This window comes from Mytilus californianus, unplaced genomic scaffold, assembly GCF_021869535.1.
Source record: "Mytilus californianus isolate M0D057914Y unplaced genomic scaffold, xbMytCali1.0.p SCAF_21, whole genome shotgun sequence".
NCBI classification, from domain to species: domain Eukaryota; kingdom Metazoa; phylum Mollusca; class Bivalvia; order Mytilida; family Mytilidae; genus Mytilus; species Mytilus californianus.
In genome coordinates this window covers 3191809-3207896 of record NW_026262670.1, presented here as the reverse complement: position 1 = coordinate 3207896, position 16088 = coordinate 3191809, and the positions used below count along the sequence as shown (strand labels likewise).

At 31.7% G+C, this 16088-nt stretch overlaps 1 non-coding gene across 50 annotated transcripts in view; it reads right to left on the bottom strand.

Moving 5' to 3' along the window:
• The window catches only part of LOC127731838 (uncharacterized), a 112618-nt gene extending 100769 nt beyond the window's left edge, over positions 1 to 11849 (bottom strand). For all 50 annotated transcript variants that reach the window (XR_007995798.1, XR_007995791.1, XR_007995795.1 and 47 more), the window contains exons 1-3: positions 11584 to 11849; positions 10853 to 10957; positions 5762 to 5833 (exon numbers count right to left, since the gene is read on the bottom strand). This is a non-coding gene — a transcript (uncharacterized LOC127731838). The remainder of the gene's footprint in view (positions 1 to 5761; positions 5834 to 10852; positions 10958 to 11583) is intronic.
• Between the last annotated feature and the right edge of the window lie 4239 nt (positions 11850 to 16088).

The following is a 16088-nucleotide window of genomic DNA, read 5'->3' as shown; positions in this document are numbered from 1 at the left end:
AAATTTAATTTTGGACCCCAATTTGGACCAACTTGAAAACTGGGCCCGAAATCAAAAATCTAAATACATGTTTAGAATCAGCATATCAAAGAACCCCATATATTCAATTATTGTTAAAATCAAACTAAGATTAATTTTGGACCCTTTGGACCTTAATGTAGACCAATTTAAAAAACTGGACCCAAAATTAAAAATCTATATACACAGTTAGATTTGACATATCAAAGAACCCCAATAATTCAATTTTTGATGAAATAAAACAAAGTTTAATTTTGGACCCTTTTGACCTCAATGTGAACCAATTTGATAGCAGGGCCCACAAATAACAAAATCAAAATACATGGTTAGATTCAGCATATCAAAGAACCCCATATATTCAATTTTTGTTGAAATCAAACAAAGTTTAATTTGGACCCCAATTTGGACCAACTTGAAAACTGGGCCCGAAATAAAAAATCTAAACACATGTTTAGACTCAGCATATCAAAGAACCCCAAGAATTCAATTTTTGTTAAAATCAAACTAAGTTTAATTTTGGACCCTTTGGACCTTAATGTAGACCAATTTAAAAAACTGGACCCAAAATTAAAAATCTAAATACACGGTTAGATTTGGCATATCAAAGAACCCCAATAATTCAATTTTTGATGAAATAAAACAAAGTTTAATTTTGGACCCTTTTGACCTCAATATGAACCAATTTGATAGCAGGGCCCACAAATAAAAAAATCAAAATACATGGTTAGATTCAGCATATCAAAGAACCCCATATATTCAATTTTTGTTGAAATCAAACAAAGTTTAATTTGGACCCCAATTTGGACAAACTTGAAAACTGGGACCGAAATCAAAAATCTAAATACATGTTTAGATTCAGCATATCAAAGAACCCCAAGAATTCAATTTTTGTTAAAATTAAACTGAGTTTAATTTTGGACCCTTTGAACCTTAATGTAGACCAATTTGAAAACTGGACCCTAAATTAAAAATCTAAATACGCGGTTAGATTTGGCATATCAAAGAACCCCAATAATTCAATCTTGATGAAATAAACAAAGTTTAATTTTGGACCCTTTTGACCTCAATATGAACCAATTTGATAGACGGGCCCACAAATAAAAAATCTAAATACATGGTTAGATTCAGCATATCAAAGAACCCCATATATTCAATTTTTGTCGAAATCAAACAAAAGTTTAATTTTGGACCCCAATTTGGATCAACTTGAAAAATGGGCCCGAAATCAAAAATCTAAATACATGTTTAGAATCAGCATATCAAAGAACCCCATATATTCAATTATTGTTAAAATCAAACTAAGATTAATTTTGGACCCTTTGGACCTTAATGTAGACCAATTTAAAAAACTGGACCCAAAATTAAAAATCTATATACACAGTTAGATTTGACATATCAAAGAACCCCAATAATTCAATTTTTGATGAAATAAAACAAAGTTTAATTTTGGACCCTTTTGACCTCAATGTGAACCAATTTGATAGCAGGGCCCACAAATAAAAAAATCAAAATACATGGTTAGATTCAGCATATCAAAGAACCCCATATATTCAATTTTTGTTGAAATCAAACAAAGTTTAATTTTGGACCCCAATTTGGACCAACTTGAAAACTGGGCCCGAAATAAAAAAATCTAAACACATGTTTAGACTCAGCATATCAAAGAACCCCAAGAATTCAATTTTTGTTAAAATCAAACTAAGTTTAATTTTGGACCCTTTGGACCTTAATGTAGACCAATTTAAAAAACTGGACCCAAAATTAAAAATCTAAATACACGGTTAGATTTGGCATATCAAAGAACCCCAATAATTCAATTTTTGATGAAATAAAACAAAGTTTAATTTTGGACCCTTTTGACCTCAATATGAACCAATTTGATAGCAGGGCCCACAAATAAAAAAATCAAAATACATGGTTAGATTCAGCATATCAAAGAACCCCATATATTCAATTTTTGTTGAAATCAAACAAAGTTTAATTTTGGACCCCAATTTGGACAAACTTGAAAACTGGGACCGAAATCAAAAATCTAAATACATGTTTAGATTCAGCATATCAAAGAACCCCAAGAATTCAATTTTTGTTAAAATTAAACTGAGTTTAATTTTGGACCCTTTGAACCTTAATGTAGACCAATTTGAAAACTGGACCCTAAATTAAAAATCTAAATACGCGGTTAGATTTGGCATATCAAAGAACCCCAATAATTCAATCTTGATGAAATAAACAAAGTTTAATTTTGGACCCTTTTGACCTCAATATGAACCAATTTGATAGACGGGCCCACAAATAAAAAATCTAAATACATGGTTAGATTCAGCATATCAAAGAACCCCATATATTCAATTTTTGTCGAAATCAAACAAAAGTTTAATTTTGGACCCCAATTTGGATCAACTTGAAAAATGGGCCCGAAATCAAAAATCTAAATACATGTTTAGAATCAGCATATCAAAGAACCCCATATATTCAATTATTGTTAAAATCAAACTAAGATTAATTTTGGACCCTTTGGACCTTAATGTAGACCAATTTAAAAAACTGGACCCAAAATTAAAAATCTATATACACAGTTAGATTTGACATATCAAAGAACCCCAATAATTCAATTTTTGATGAAATAAAACAAAGTTTAATTTTGGACCCTTTTGACCTCAATGTGAACCAATTTGATAGCAGGGCCCACAAATAAAAAAATCAAAATACATGGTTAGATTCAGCATATCAAAGAACCCCATATATTCAATTTTTGTTGAAATCAAACAAAGTTTAATTTTGGACCCCAATTTGGACCAACTTGAAAACTGGGCCCGAAATAAAAAAATCTAAACACATGTTTAGACTCAGCATATCAAAGAACCCCAAGAATTCAATTTTTGTTAAAATCAAACTAAGTTTAATTTTGGACCCTTTGGACCTTAATGTAGACCAATTTAAAAAACTGGACCCAAAATTAAAAATCTAAATACACGGTTAGATTTGGCATATCAAAGAACCCCAATAATTCAATTTTTGATGAAATAAAACAAAGTTTAATTTTGGACCCTTTTGACCTCAATATGAACCAATTTGATAGCAGGGCCCACAAATAAAAAAATCAAAATACATGGTTAGATTCAGCATATCAAAGAACCCCATATATTCAATTTTTGTTGAAATCAAACAAAGTTTAATTTTGGACCCCAATTTGGACAAACTTGAAAACTGGGACCGAAATCAAAAATCTAAATACATGTTTAGATTCAGCATATCAAAGAACCCCAAGAATTCAACTTTTGTTAAAATTAAACTGAGTTTAATTTTGGACCCTTTGAACCTTAATGTAGACCAATTTGAAAACTGGACCCTAAATTAAAAATCTAAATACGCGGTTAGATTTGGCATATCAAAGAACCCCAATAATTCAATCTTGATGAAATAAACAAAGTTTAATTTTGGACCCTTTTGACCTCAATATGAACCAATTTGATAGACGGGCCCACAAATAAAAAATCTAAATACATGGTTAGATTCAGCATATCAAAGAACCCCATATATTCAATTTTTGTCGAAATCAAACAAAAGTTTAATTTTGGACCCCAATTTGGATCAACTTGAAAAATGGGCCCGAAATCAAAAATCTAAATACATGTTTAGAATCAGCATATCAAAGAACCCCATATATTCAATTATTGTTAAAATCAAACTAAGTTTAATTTTGGACCCTTTGGACCTTAATGTAGACCAATTTGAAAACGGGACCCAAAATGAAAAATCTAAATACATGGTTAGATTCAGCATATCAAAGGACCCCATATATTCAATTTATGTTGAAATCAAACAAAATTTAATTTTGGACCCCAATTTGGACCAACTTGAAAACTGGGCCCGAAATCAAAAATCTAAATACATGTTTAGATTCAGCATATCAAAGAACCCCAAGAATTCAATTTTTGTTAAAATCAAACTAAGTTTAATTTTGGACCCTTTGGACCTTAAAGTAGACCAATTTGAAAACTGGACCCCAAAATTAAAAATCTAAATACACAGTCAGATTTGGCATAACAAATAAATAAATGTGGTCAAAGATTTTACAAATCTAATGCGCCATACTGTGCAATTAAAGATTACTTCTTGAAATTTTTCAATATTTGAAATTTGAAAAAAAAATAATATTTGAAGAATAATTCTTTTTAATTTCTGAAATCTGAAATGAGAAAAATTTGACCCCCCACAATTTCTTTTTACCCCTCCCCCCTCCCCCCCCCCCCCCCTCGCCTTTTCCCCAAAAAAATTCTTTCCCTCAAGATATGGTCATAATCTCAATTCAAATTTCCAATGGAATTTGCAACCATAATTATCCATTCAAATTTACCACAGTGCTATCTTATTCTATTTTATAATAGAATTTAAAATATGGTGTCAAATCTTTCATTTGGATTTTTTTGTAAAAAAAAAAGATGCAACATTTGCAGATATTTTTACTGGTCTTCCTTTATAAATATGCATTTCTTTAAACATAATTTAAAAGCAGTGTAAGGGAAGTAATCAAAACGTTGTACGTGGATTACCTCCCTTACACTGTTTTAAATTGTCTTAATTGTTCATTAACCATTACTTTATACATAATTTAAAAGCAGTGTAAGGGAGGTAATTCTAATGATGAATTTGATTTATCTCCCTTACACTGCTTTAAATTATGTTTTGTACTAAAGTATTTGTCCATATAAAAATGCTTGTTTTTTGCCCCTTTTTTGGCCCCTAATTCCTAAAATTTTGAGGCAATTACCCCCAAAATCAATCCCAGCATTCCCTTTGTGATATGGAACCTTGTGGTACAATGTCAGAGAGATCCATACACTAACACACAAGTTATGTCTGGAAGTTACAAAAATGCTTATTTTTGGCCCCTTTTGGCCCCTAATTCCTTAACTGTTGGTACCATTGCCCCCAAAATCAATCCCCACCTTCCTTTTGTGGTATTGAACCTTATGGTAAAATTTCATTGAGATCCATTCACTTAAACTAAAGTTAGAGTGCGAAAACTAATGTGTCTTCGGACGACGACGCCGGGCGACGACGACGACGCCAACATCATACCAATATACGACCACTAAAATTTTTTGCGGTCGTATAAAAATCACTTTTGTTTCTGAAAGGTCTACAACTCAACAACGAAAAAAGCTAAAATGGTGAAAATTAAACTTGACCTTCATTTAGTCACAGGAAACAACATATCTTAATTTGAAAAGATTTCGTCAAAGCGTTTTCATGTTAATGAACGGACACTGTTTGGCAGCCAAGGCCCCCCCCCCCGCCCACCGCCCTACATCTCCAAATCAAAAACCAAAAAACAATTTATTATTAAAAATTAAGAAAACTTGCTCTCGTCTTGTTTGCTCTAGAATATGAAATAAAAAACATCTGCTAATTTTGTTGAATATTGAAGAAATCACATAATAATAAATTCCTGAATTGAAACATGACAACTAAGCTTAGTTAAAAGCTTGTTAAGTGTGGATTTAGCGCCCCAAATATATGATGTTGTCGAATCAAAATGGTGATAACAAATAATTGCATTAGAATTTTAAATTGTTTGTTTAAAACCAATTTTGTAAGATTTCTCTCCTGAAGTATTTTGGTTTTGCGGCATTTGATTTCTTAGTTTTATATTTCTTTATATTTTGTAACTTATTTTCTACTTGATTCATTCTAAGTGTAAGCGTTTGTAATTCAACACCATATCTATCACTATATGTACCTGTAAGTATTCCATCACTTCTTTATACTGGAGAGATTTATTTTCTGCTGCTAGATCGTATGGCGTCTGACCCTGAAATACAGACAAATCTTTATATTGCTTTCACCTGTTACAAAGAAGGCTTCTGTAACACATAATATCTTACAATTAGTAAGACCAGTAGCAGCTGAGTGGTGATTTTTTTTATCTTAACAGATGCTAACCATATATATATAACTCATGAGACGACATTTCGATTATTTTTCACAATTTTGTGAAGACTTTAAATAGGCTTTTAACTCTTTTTTTTTTAAAGAATCAGAATAAAAGTTCCATCTGTCACCATTTGGTCCTGTTATTTTCTTTGCAGTCTGAAGATTGGTAAATGCATCCTAATGTCTACATGAGGTGTGGATGAGTTTGGGGGTCTTCATTTTTAACTATCTTTTCTAATTTTGTGGGCACATTATTCACAGTTCTTTATATTTTTAACATCCCAATATTATTCTCTATTTTTTATATTTTTGTACCCAATCCTTTTCTATTCATTAATTCTACCCATCCAAACCCTCCTATATCTGTATACCCCATCAAAACCCTCCTATATCTGTATTACCTATCCACACCCTCCTATATCTGTATACCCCATTTAAACCTTCCTATATCTGTATACCCCATCCAAACCCTCCTATATCTGTATACCCGATTTAAACCCTCCTATATATTTGTATTACCCATCCGAACCCTCCTATATCTGTTTTACCAATCCAAACCCTCCTATATCTGTATACCCAATCAACACCCTCTTATACCTGTATTCCCCATCCAAACCCTCCTATATCTGTATACCCCATCCACACCCTCCTATATCTGTATACCACATCTACATCCTCCTATATCTGTATACCACATCTACATCCTCCTATATCTGTATTACCCATCCAAACCCCCCTATATCTGTATACCCAATCCACACCCTCTTATATCTGTATACCCCATCCACACCCTCCTATAGGGAAAACGGTAGTATTTATTCTGCCATAGGCGACAATACTAACATTTTCTAAATTTACCACTTTTTATAATAAAAACCTGGACAAAACAGTTATGTGTGGTATAAGTACTTTATTATTCTGTTTTAAAAATTGAGGTCAAATGTATCATGACCAACTTCCAATGGAGCTTGTTTATGTTATCCATGCCCACCTTCATTTTACACCAAATTTATGAAATTTTGGAAGTCTTTTCGAACAATTCTCTAGAATATATTTCAATGGGTTTCAAAATTTATATTGTAAATATACACACTGCAGTTATTCATAGATAAAAAAAAAATATATATATTGTACCCTAATAAAATCTCAGGTCATAACGCTTACGAACTTTTTTCCAGCTGAATTTAAGTATTTTAGGGGACATTTTTTTATATTTTAAAACAAGCAATTTCCAAACCATGAAAAGTAATGGTAAAGTATTAACTGAAAATAATTTTAAAGTATTATTATCAATGCACTTCTGGCTATGATAGATTAATGTTTAACACTTTAACAATTTCCTTGATTATATTCAATTCACAAGTCACAAGGAGCTCAGTATGCATCTATCATGTCTATCTGTAGAGTTTTATACATTATTTCTAGAGATGATGATGGGGGTTATTAAAGACCTTGACTGGCTATACAGCCCTCGCACGGTAGTTGATATTAGAGTATAATAAAAAAAAGTTAAACATTTAAAGGAAGTAGAGATGAAAAAAACTAGATATCATTGAGATGGGAGCCATCTCTGTGGGCCCCGCTGAGAATAACATGAGGTAAAAAATTTGTATCTTTATCATTGGACATGTGGTTGTCAACTGAAACCAAAGTTTATGACCTTGACCTTTGACCTAGGAAGATGTATATAAATTATGACACACCCTATGGTGTTGGTTTATATACATGTCAAGTATAAACTTTGAAATCATAACAGTTCTCAAGATATAGAGCGGACACGATCTTTACCATAGGACATGGGGTTGTCAACTTAAACCAAAGTTTTTGACCTTGACCTTTGACCTAGGAAGTTGTACATACATTATGACACACCCTCTGGTGTTGGTTTATATACATGTCAAGTATAAACTTTGAAATCATTCCAGTTCTCTAGATATAGAGCAGACACAATTTGTTACAGACGGAAGGACGGACAGATGGACGGACAGATTGATCACTATAGGGCGTCTGCCATTCGGCGAGGCCCTAATAATTTTCAACTATTTATTTTCTAATTGTTCTAAGGTAGAAAAATAATAAGTAATAATCTTATATGTATTTGCATTCAATTTGTTTTAGATTTAACCTTTTTTACAAAAATAAACATAAATTTAAGGAGTATATTGTGAAAGGTGACAAAAAGGTGAAGTAATTAAATTTTTTGTGAAACAACTTTGAAATACACAAATTATTTTTGACCTAAAGCTAAGGTAATTGGTGTTAATTAACAGTGTGTTTGACACCAAAGCTGTCAAATAAAGCCATGCACTGAAATGGGTCACTTAATTTGAGTTTACACAGCTAGTTGAACTTCTTGTAAAGGAAGAATTACGAATTTGCCGGTATTTCAAAGGAAATCAGTCTGAAGGCTAAAGAATCCGGTTGAAAACGGTGTGAAAAAATATTTAAATGGGTTTCAAAATTTATATTGAAAATATACACACTGCAGTTATTCATAGATAAATAAAATAAAGTTAGAGAACGGAAACTAAAAATTCAGCAATTTTTATGTTTATAAAGGGACATAACTCAAGAATGGTAAAAGTGTTCTCACCAAATTTTGTACTTAATCTGTATTATGTAGTAATAAGCATTGTGTATAAGTTTCATAACATTTGGTTGAGGCAAACTAAAGTTCGAAAACGGAAACAAAAAATTTGTACTTGATCTTAGTTTTGTGGTAATGAATATTGTGTATAGGTTTCATAATGTTTGGTTGGGGCAAACTTAAGTTACAGAATGGAAACTAAAAATTTTGCAATCTTTCGATTTACAAAGGGGCATAACTCAATAATGGTTAAAGTGACACTACCCAAATTCAACTTGATCTGTGTTTTATCAGTGGAAGTAAAAATTAAACATTGCTTTGTATAAAGCATTGATTGTAGTTGATTCAACTATAATCATGGACAAAGGAATATAACTCCAATTTCAAAAACTAGTTGATATTTAGAAAAAAATAAAAATTTTGCAATTTTTCCATTTATAAAGGGGTATAACTCTAGAACAGTAAAAGTGACGCCACCAACATTCAAACTTGATCTGTGTTTTACTAAAAATTTTGCATTTTTTCCATTTATAAAGGGCATAACTGGAGAATGGTTAAAGTGACCCCACCAAAATTCAAACTTGATCTTTATTTTGTGGTAATAAGCATTGTGTATATGTTTCATAAAATTTGGTTGAGGCAAACTTAAGTTAGAGAACGGAAACTAAAAATTTTGCAATTTTTCCATGTATAAAGTGGCATAACTCTAGGACGGTTAAAGTGACGACACCAAAATTCAAACTTGATCTGTGTTTTGTGGTAATAAGCATTGTGTATAAGTTTCATAACATTTGGTTGAAGCAAACTCAAGTAAGAGAACGGAAACTAAAATTTTTGTAATTTTTCCATTTATATAAAGGGGCATAACTCTAGAACGGTTAGAGTGATGCTACCAAAATTCAAACTTGATCTGTATTTATTGGTAATAAGCATTGTTATAAGTTTCATAAAATTTGGTTGAAGCAAACTTAAGTTAGAGAACGGAAACTAAAAATTTTCCATTTCCATTTATAAAGGGGCATAACTCTAGAACGGTTAGAGTGACGCCACCAAAATTCAAACTTGATCTCAGTTTTGTGGTAATTAGCATTGTTTATGAGTTTCATAACATTTGGTTAAGGCAAACTCAAGTTAGAGAACAGAAACCAATTTTTGGACGCACGGACGGACGTACGTACGTACGTACTTACAGACGGACAAGGGTAAAACTTATAAAAATATATATTGTACCCTTACATCTAATCACAGCGCTTCTAAGTTGACTTCCTTCACCTGCCTTGGGTACACAAAAGGCCAACCTAAAGCCGGGAAGATGTAATACTACTTTTTTCTCTATATCTGTATACCCAATCCCCATCCTCCTATATCTGTATACCCCATCTATACCCTACCCAATCCACACCCTTCTTTATCTGTATACCCCATCCACACACTCCTATATCTGTATTACCCATCCACTCTTTCCTATATCAGTATTCCCCATCCACACCCTCCTATATCAGTATTTCCAATCCACATCCTCCTGTATCTGTATTACCCCTCCACACCCTTCTCAACCTCTATACCCCATCCACACCCTCCTATATGTGTATACCCGATCCACACCTTCCTATAGGTGTATACCCTATCCATCCCCTCCTATATCTGTATTACCCCTCCACACCCTTCTCAACCTCTATACCCCATCCACACCCTCCTATATGTGTATACCCGATCCACACCTTCCTATAGGTGTATACCCTATCCATCCCCTCCTATATCTGTATTACCCCTCCACACCCTTCTCAACCTCTATACCCCATCCACACCCTCCTATATGTGTATACCCCATCCACACCTTCCTATTCCTGTATATTCCATTCACACTCTCCTATATGTGTATACCCCATCCACACCCTCCTATATGTCTATACCCCATCCACACCCTTCTATATGTGTATACCCCATCTACCCCTCCTATATCTGTATTACCCCTTCACACCCTCCTAAACCTCTATATCCCATCCACACCCTCCTATATGTGTATACCCCATCCACACCATCCTATATGTGTATACCCCATCCTCACCCTCCTGTATGTGTATACCCCATATACACCCTCCTATATCTGTATACCCTATCCACACCCTCCTATGTCTGTATCCACACCCTCCATAAAACTTTTTCATATCTTAAGTTAAATTTAAAGGATCAGATGACTTTTGACTATTGCCTTGAAAAAGAATCAATTTGACCAAATATATCTCATACATCATTTTAGTGATTCATTACTTAATAGTTGAACACTGGGTATATACTATAAAATATTACCTCATGTGTTGTAACCAAGGGACTGGCACCTCCTTCTACTAGACATCTTGTGATCTGTAGATGTCCATACCTAGCAGCCCAATGTAAAGCTGTGTATTCATCCCACTATAATATAACCAAATAACATGTAAATATTATGTACAATACTTTGTTATCAATATCAATAATATACAACATATCCTACAACTGACATTAAAACTGGTCTGATAAACTGGACAATGTTGTGTAATAAATATAAATAAAATATATATCACATGAATCAGTGGTCAAAACTGAATAAAATGACCAGTCACACTTGTATTTATATTCTATATAAACAATAAATAAACATGTTTTGTTGTGAAATGTCAAAACTTCCATTAAACCTGATATCTTCAAAAAAAAAATTTTTCAAGAAATGTGTAAAATAATTATATCAATGGATTCAGTAGAACAAAACGAGTAAAATGAGACCCCACTTTATATGATTCTTACACATATTTGTTCATTAAAACTGTCTAATTAACAACAGGATTTAGTGTAGATTCAGTATAATCATTCATTTTAATAAAATAATTTTTTAAAGAAACCTGAAAAGGAGTAATATTTTCTGATTCAGAACAATAATATGAGTAAAATGAGACCCCACTTGATATAATTATTACAAATATTTGTTCATTAAGCTTGTATGATTAACAACATGATTTTGTGTTGATTAATAGTAATGTGATCAGACTAAGTAGATAACATACTTGTGTGGTGTCGATCTTACATCCTGTATCAATGAGAAGTCTACAGATCTCCAGGTGTCCTACCCTGGCAGCAAACATTAATGCTGTCCATCCAGTACCCTGGAATAATACAACTGACATCAAAACTTGTCTGATAAACTGGACAATGTTGTGAAATAAATATAAACAAAATATATATCACATGAATCAGTGGTCAAAACTGAATAAAATGACCAGTCACACTTGTATTTATATTCTATATAAACAATAAATAAACATGTTTTGTTGTGAAATGTCAACACTTCCATTATTCCTGATATCTTAAAAAAAAAATTTTTTTCAAGAAATGTGTAAAATAATTATATCAATGGATTCAGTAGAACAAAACAAGCAAAATGAGACCCCACTTTATATGATTCTTACACATATTTGTTCATTAAAACTGTCTAATTAACAACAGGAATTAGTGTAGATTCAGTATAATCATTCATTTTAATAAAATAATTTTTTTAAAGAAACATGAAAAGGAGTAATATTTTCTGATTCAGAATAATAATATGAGTAAAATGAGACCCCACTTGATATAATTATTACAAATATTTGTTCATTAAACCCGTCTGATTAACAACATGATTTTGTGTTGATTAATAGTAATGTGATCAGACTAAGTAGATAACATACTATATCTGTGGTGTCGATCTTACATCCTGTATCAATGAGAAGTCTACAGACCTCCAGGTGTCCTCTCTCGGCAGCATACATTAATGCTGTCAATCCATCAACCTGGAATAATACAACCGACATCAAAACTTGTCTGATAAACTGGACAATGTTGTGTAATAAATATAAACAAAATATATATCACATGAATCAGTGGTCAAAACTCAATAAAATGACCAGTCACACTTGTATTTATATTCTATATAAACAATAAATAAACATGTTTTGTTGTGAAATGTCAAAACTTCCATTAAACCTAATATCTTAAAAAAAAATTTTTTTTCAAGAAATGTGTAAAATAAATATATCAATGCATTCAGTAGAACAAAACAAGTAAAATGAGACCCCACTTTATATGATTCTTACACATATTTGTTCATTAAAACTGTCTAATTAACAACAGGATTTAGTGTAGATTCAGTATAATCATTCATTTTAATAAAATAATTTTTTTAAAGAAACATGAAAAGGAGTAATATTTTCTGATTCAGAACAATAAAGTGAGTAAAACGAGACCCCACTTGATATAATTATTACAAATACTTGTTCATTAAAACTGTCTGATTAACAACATGATTTAGTGTAGATTCAGTATAATCATGATAACATTGATAATAGGTATGTTTCACATTCAGTGTTGTGTTTGATAATAGGTATGTTTCATATTCAGTGATGTGCTTTGATAATAGGTATGTTTCACATTCAGTGTTATGTTTGATAATAGGTATGTTTCACATTCAGTGTTGTGTTTGATAACATGCATGTTTCACATTCAGTGTTGTGCTTTGATAATAGGTATGTTTCACATTCAGTGTTGTGCTTTGAGAATAGGTATGTTTCACATTCAGTGTTGTGTTTGATAATAGGTATGTTTCACATTCAGTGTTGTGTTTGATAACATGCATGTTTCACATTCAGTGCTATGTTTGATAATAGGTATGTTTCACATTCAGTGTTGTGTTTGATAATAAGTATGTTTCACATTCAGTGTTGTGTTTGATAACATGCATGTTTCACATTCAGTGTTGTGCTTTGAGAATAGGTATGTTTCACATTCAGTGTTGTGTTTGATAATAGGTATGTTTCACATTCAGTGTTGTGTTTGATAACATGCATGTTTCACATTCAGTGCTATGTTTGATAATAGGTATGTTTCACATTCAGTGTTGTGTTTGATAATAAGTATGTTTCACATTCAGTGTTGTGTTTGATAACATGCATGTTTCACATTCAGTGTTGTGCTTTGAGAATAGGTATGTTTCACATTCAGTGTTGTGTTTGATAATAGGTATGTTTCACATTCAGTGTTGTGTTTGATAACATGCATGTTTCACATTCAGTGCTATGTTTGATAATAGGTATGTTTCACATTCAGTGTTGTGTTTGATAATAGGTATGTTTCATATTCAGTGATGTGCTTTGATAATAGGTATGTTTCACATTCAGTGTTATGTTTGATAATAGGTATGTTTCACATTCAGTGTTGTGTTTGATAATAGGTATGTTTCATATTCAGTGATGTGCTTTGATAATAGGTATGTTTCACATTCAGTGTTGTGTTTGATAATAGGTATATTTCACATTCAGTGTTGTGTTTGATAACATGCATGTTTCACATTCAGTGTTATGTTTGATAATAGGTATGTTTCACATTCAGTGTTGTGTTTGATAATAGGCATGTTTCACATTCAGTTTTATGTTTGATAATTGGTATGTTTCACATTCAGTGTTGTGTTTGATAATAGGCATGTTTCACATTCAGTGTTGTGTTTGATTACAGTGTCTCACATTCAGTGTTGTGTTTGATAATAAGTATGTTTCACATTCAGTGTTGTATTTGATAATAGGTATGTTTCACATTCAGTGTTGTGTTTTGATAATAGGTATGTTTCACATTCAGTGTTGTGTTTGATAATAGGTTTGTTTCACATTCAGTGTTGTGTTTGATAATAAGTATGTTTCACATTCAGTGATGTGTTTGATAACAGGTATGTTTCACATTCAGTGTTGTCTTTGATAACAGGTATGTTTCACATTCAGTGTTGTATTTGATTACAGTGTCTCACATTCAGTGTTGTGTTTGATAACATTCATGTTTCACATTCAGTGTTGTGTTTGATAATAGGTATGTTTCACATTCAGTGTTGTGTTTGATAATAGGTATGTTTCATATTCAGTGATGTGCTTTGATAATAGGTATGTTTCACATTCAGTGTTATGTTTGATAATAGGTATGTTTCACATTCAGTGTTGTGTTTGATAACATGTATGTTTCACATTCAGTGTTGTGTTTGATAATAGGTATGTTTCACATTCAGTGTTGTGTTTGATAACAGTGTTTCACATTCAGTGTTGTGTTCGATTACAGTGTTTCACATTCAGTGTTGTGTTTGATAATAGGTTTGTTTCACATTCAGTGTTGTGCTTTGATTATAGGTATGTTTCACATTCAGTGTTGTGTTTGATAATAGGTATGTTTCACATTCAGTGTTGTGTTTGATAATAGGTATGTTTCACATTCAGTGTTGTGTTTGATTACAGTGTTTCACATTCAGTGTTATGTTTGATAACAGGTATGTTTCACATTCAGTATTGTGTTTGATAACAGGTATGTTTCACATTTAGTGTTATGTTTGATAACATTCATGTTTCACATTCAGTGTTGTGTTTGATAATAGGTATGTTTCACATTCAGTGTTGTGCTTTGATAATAGGTATGTTTCACATTCAGTGTTATGTTTGATAATAGGTATGTTTCACATTCAGTGTTATGTTTGATAATAGGTATCCTTCACATTCAGTGTTTTGTTTGATAATAGGTATGTATCACATTTAGTGATGTGTTTGATTGCAGGCATGTTTCGCTTTGTTTACAGGTATGTCTCACATATTCACTTTTAGTGATGTGCTTTGATTACAGGTATGTTTCAAATTCCCCAATGAACTCTGATTACAGGTAGGTTTTTCATTAAGTGTTGTACTTTGATTGCAGGTAGCTTTCACATTCACTGTTGTATTTTGATCACAGGTCGGATTTACATTGAGTGATATGTACAACCTTGTAGTTGTGTGTTTTATACTTTTTATGTACAACCTTGTAGTTGTGTGTTTTATACTTTATATGTACAACCTTGTAGTTGTGTGTTTTATATGTACAACCTTGTAGTTGTGTGTTTTATACTTTATATGTACAACCTTGTAGTTGTGTGTTTTATAATTTTATGTACAACCTTGTAGTTGTGTGTTTTATACTTTTTATGTACAACCTTGTAGTTGTGTGTTTTATACTTTATATCTACAACCTGGGGTGTTTTTAAGTGACTTGACTTGTATTTTTGTACTGTAATAATTGGTTATTTTGAAATGTCTTATAGTTGTGTTTTTTATTCTTTTATGCATTTTCTTACTGTCATGTTTGAGTGACTTTTTTTTATGTGTTTTATTCTGTTTCTGTTCTTACTGTCATGTTTAAGTGACTTATATCTATGTGTTTTATTCTGTTTCTGTTCTTACTGTCATGTTAAAGTGACTTATATTTATGTGTTTTATTCTGTTTATGTTCTTACTGTCATGTTTAAGTGACTTATATTTATGTGTTTTATTCTGTTTATGTTCTTACTGTCATGTTTAAGTGACATATTTATGTGTTTTATTCTGTTTATGTTCTTACTGTCATGTTTAAGTGACTTATATTTATGTGTTTTATTCTGTTTATGTTCTTACTGTCATGTTAAAGTGACTTATATTTATGTGTTTTATTCTGTTGATGTTTTTACTGTTATGTTTTGAAGTGACTAACAGTTGTG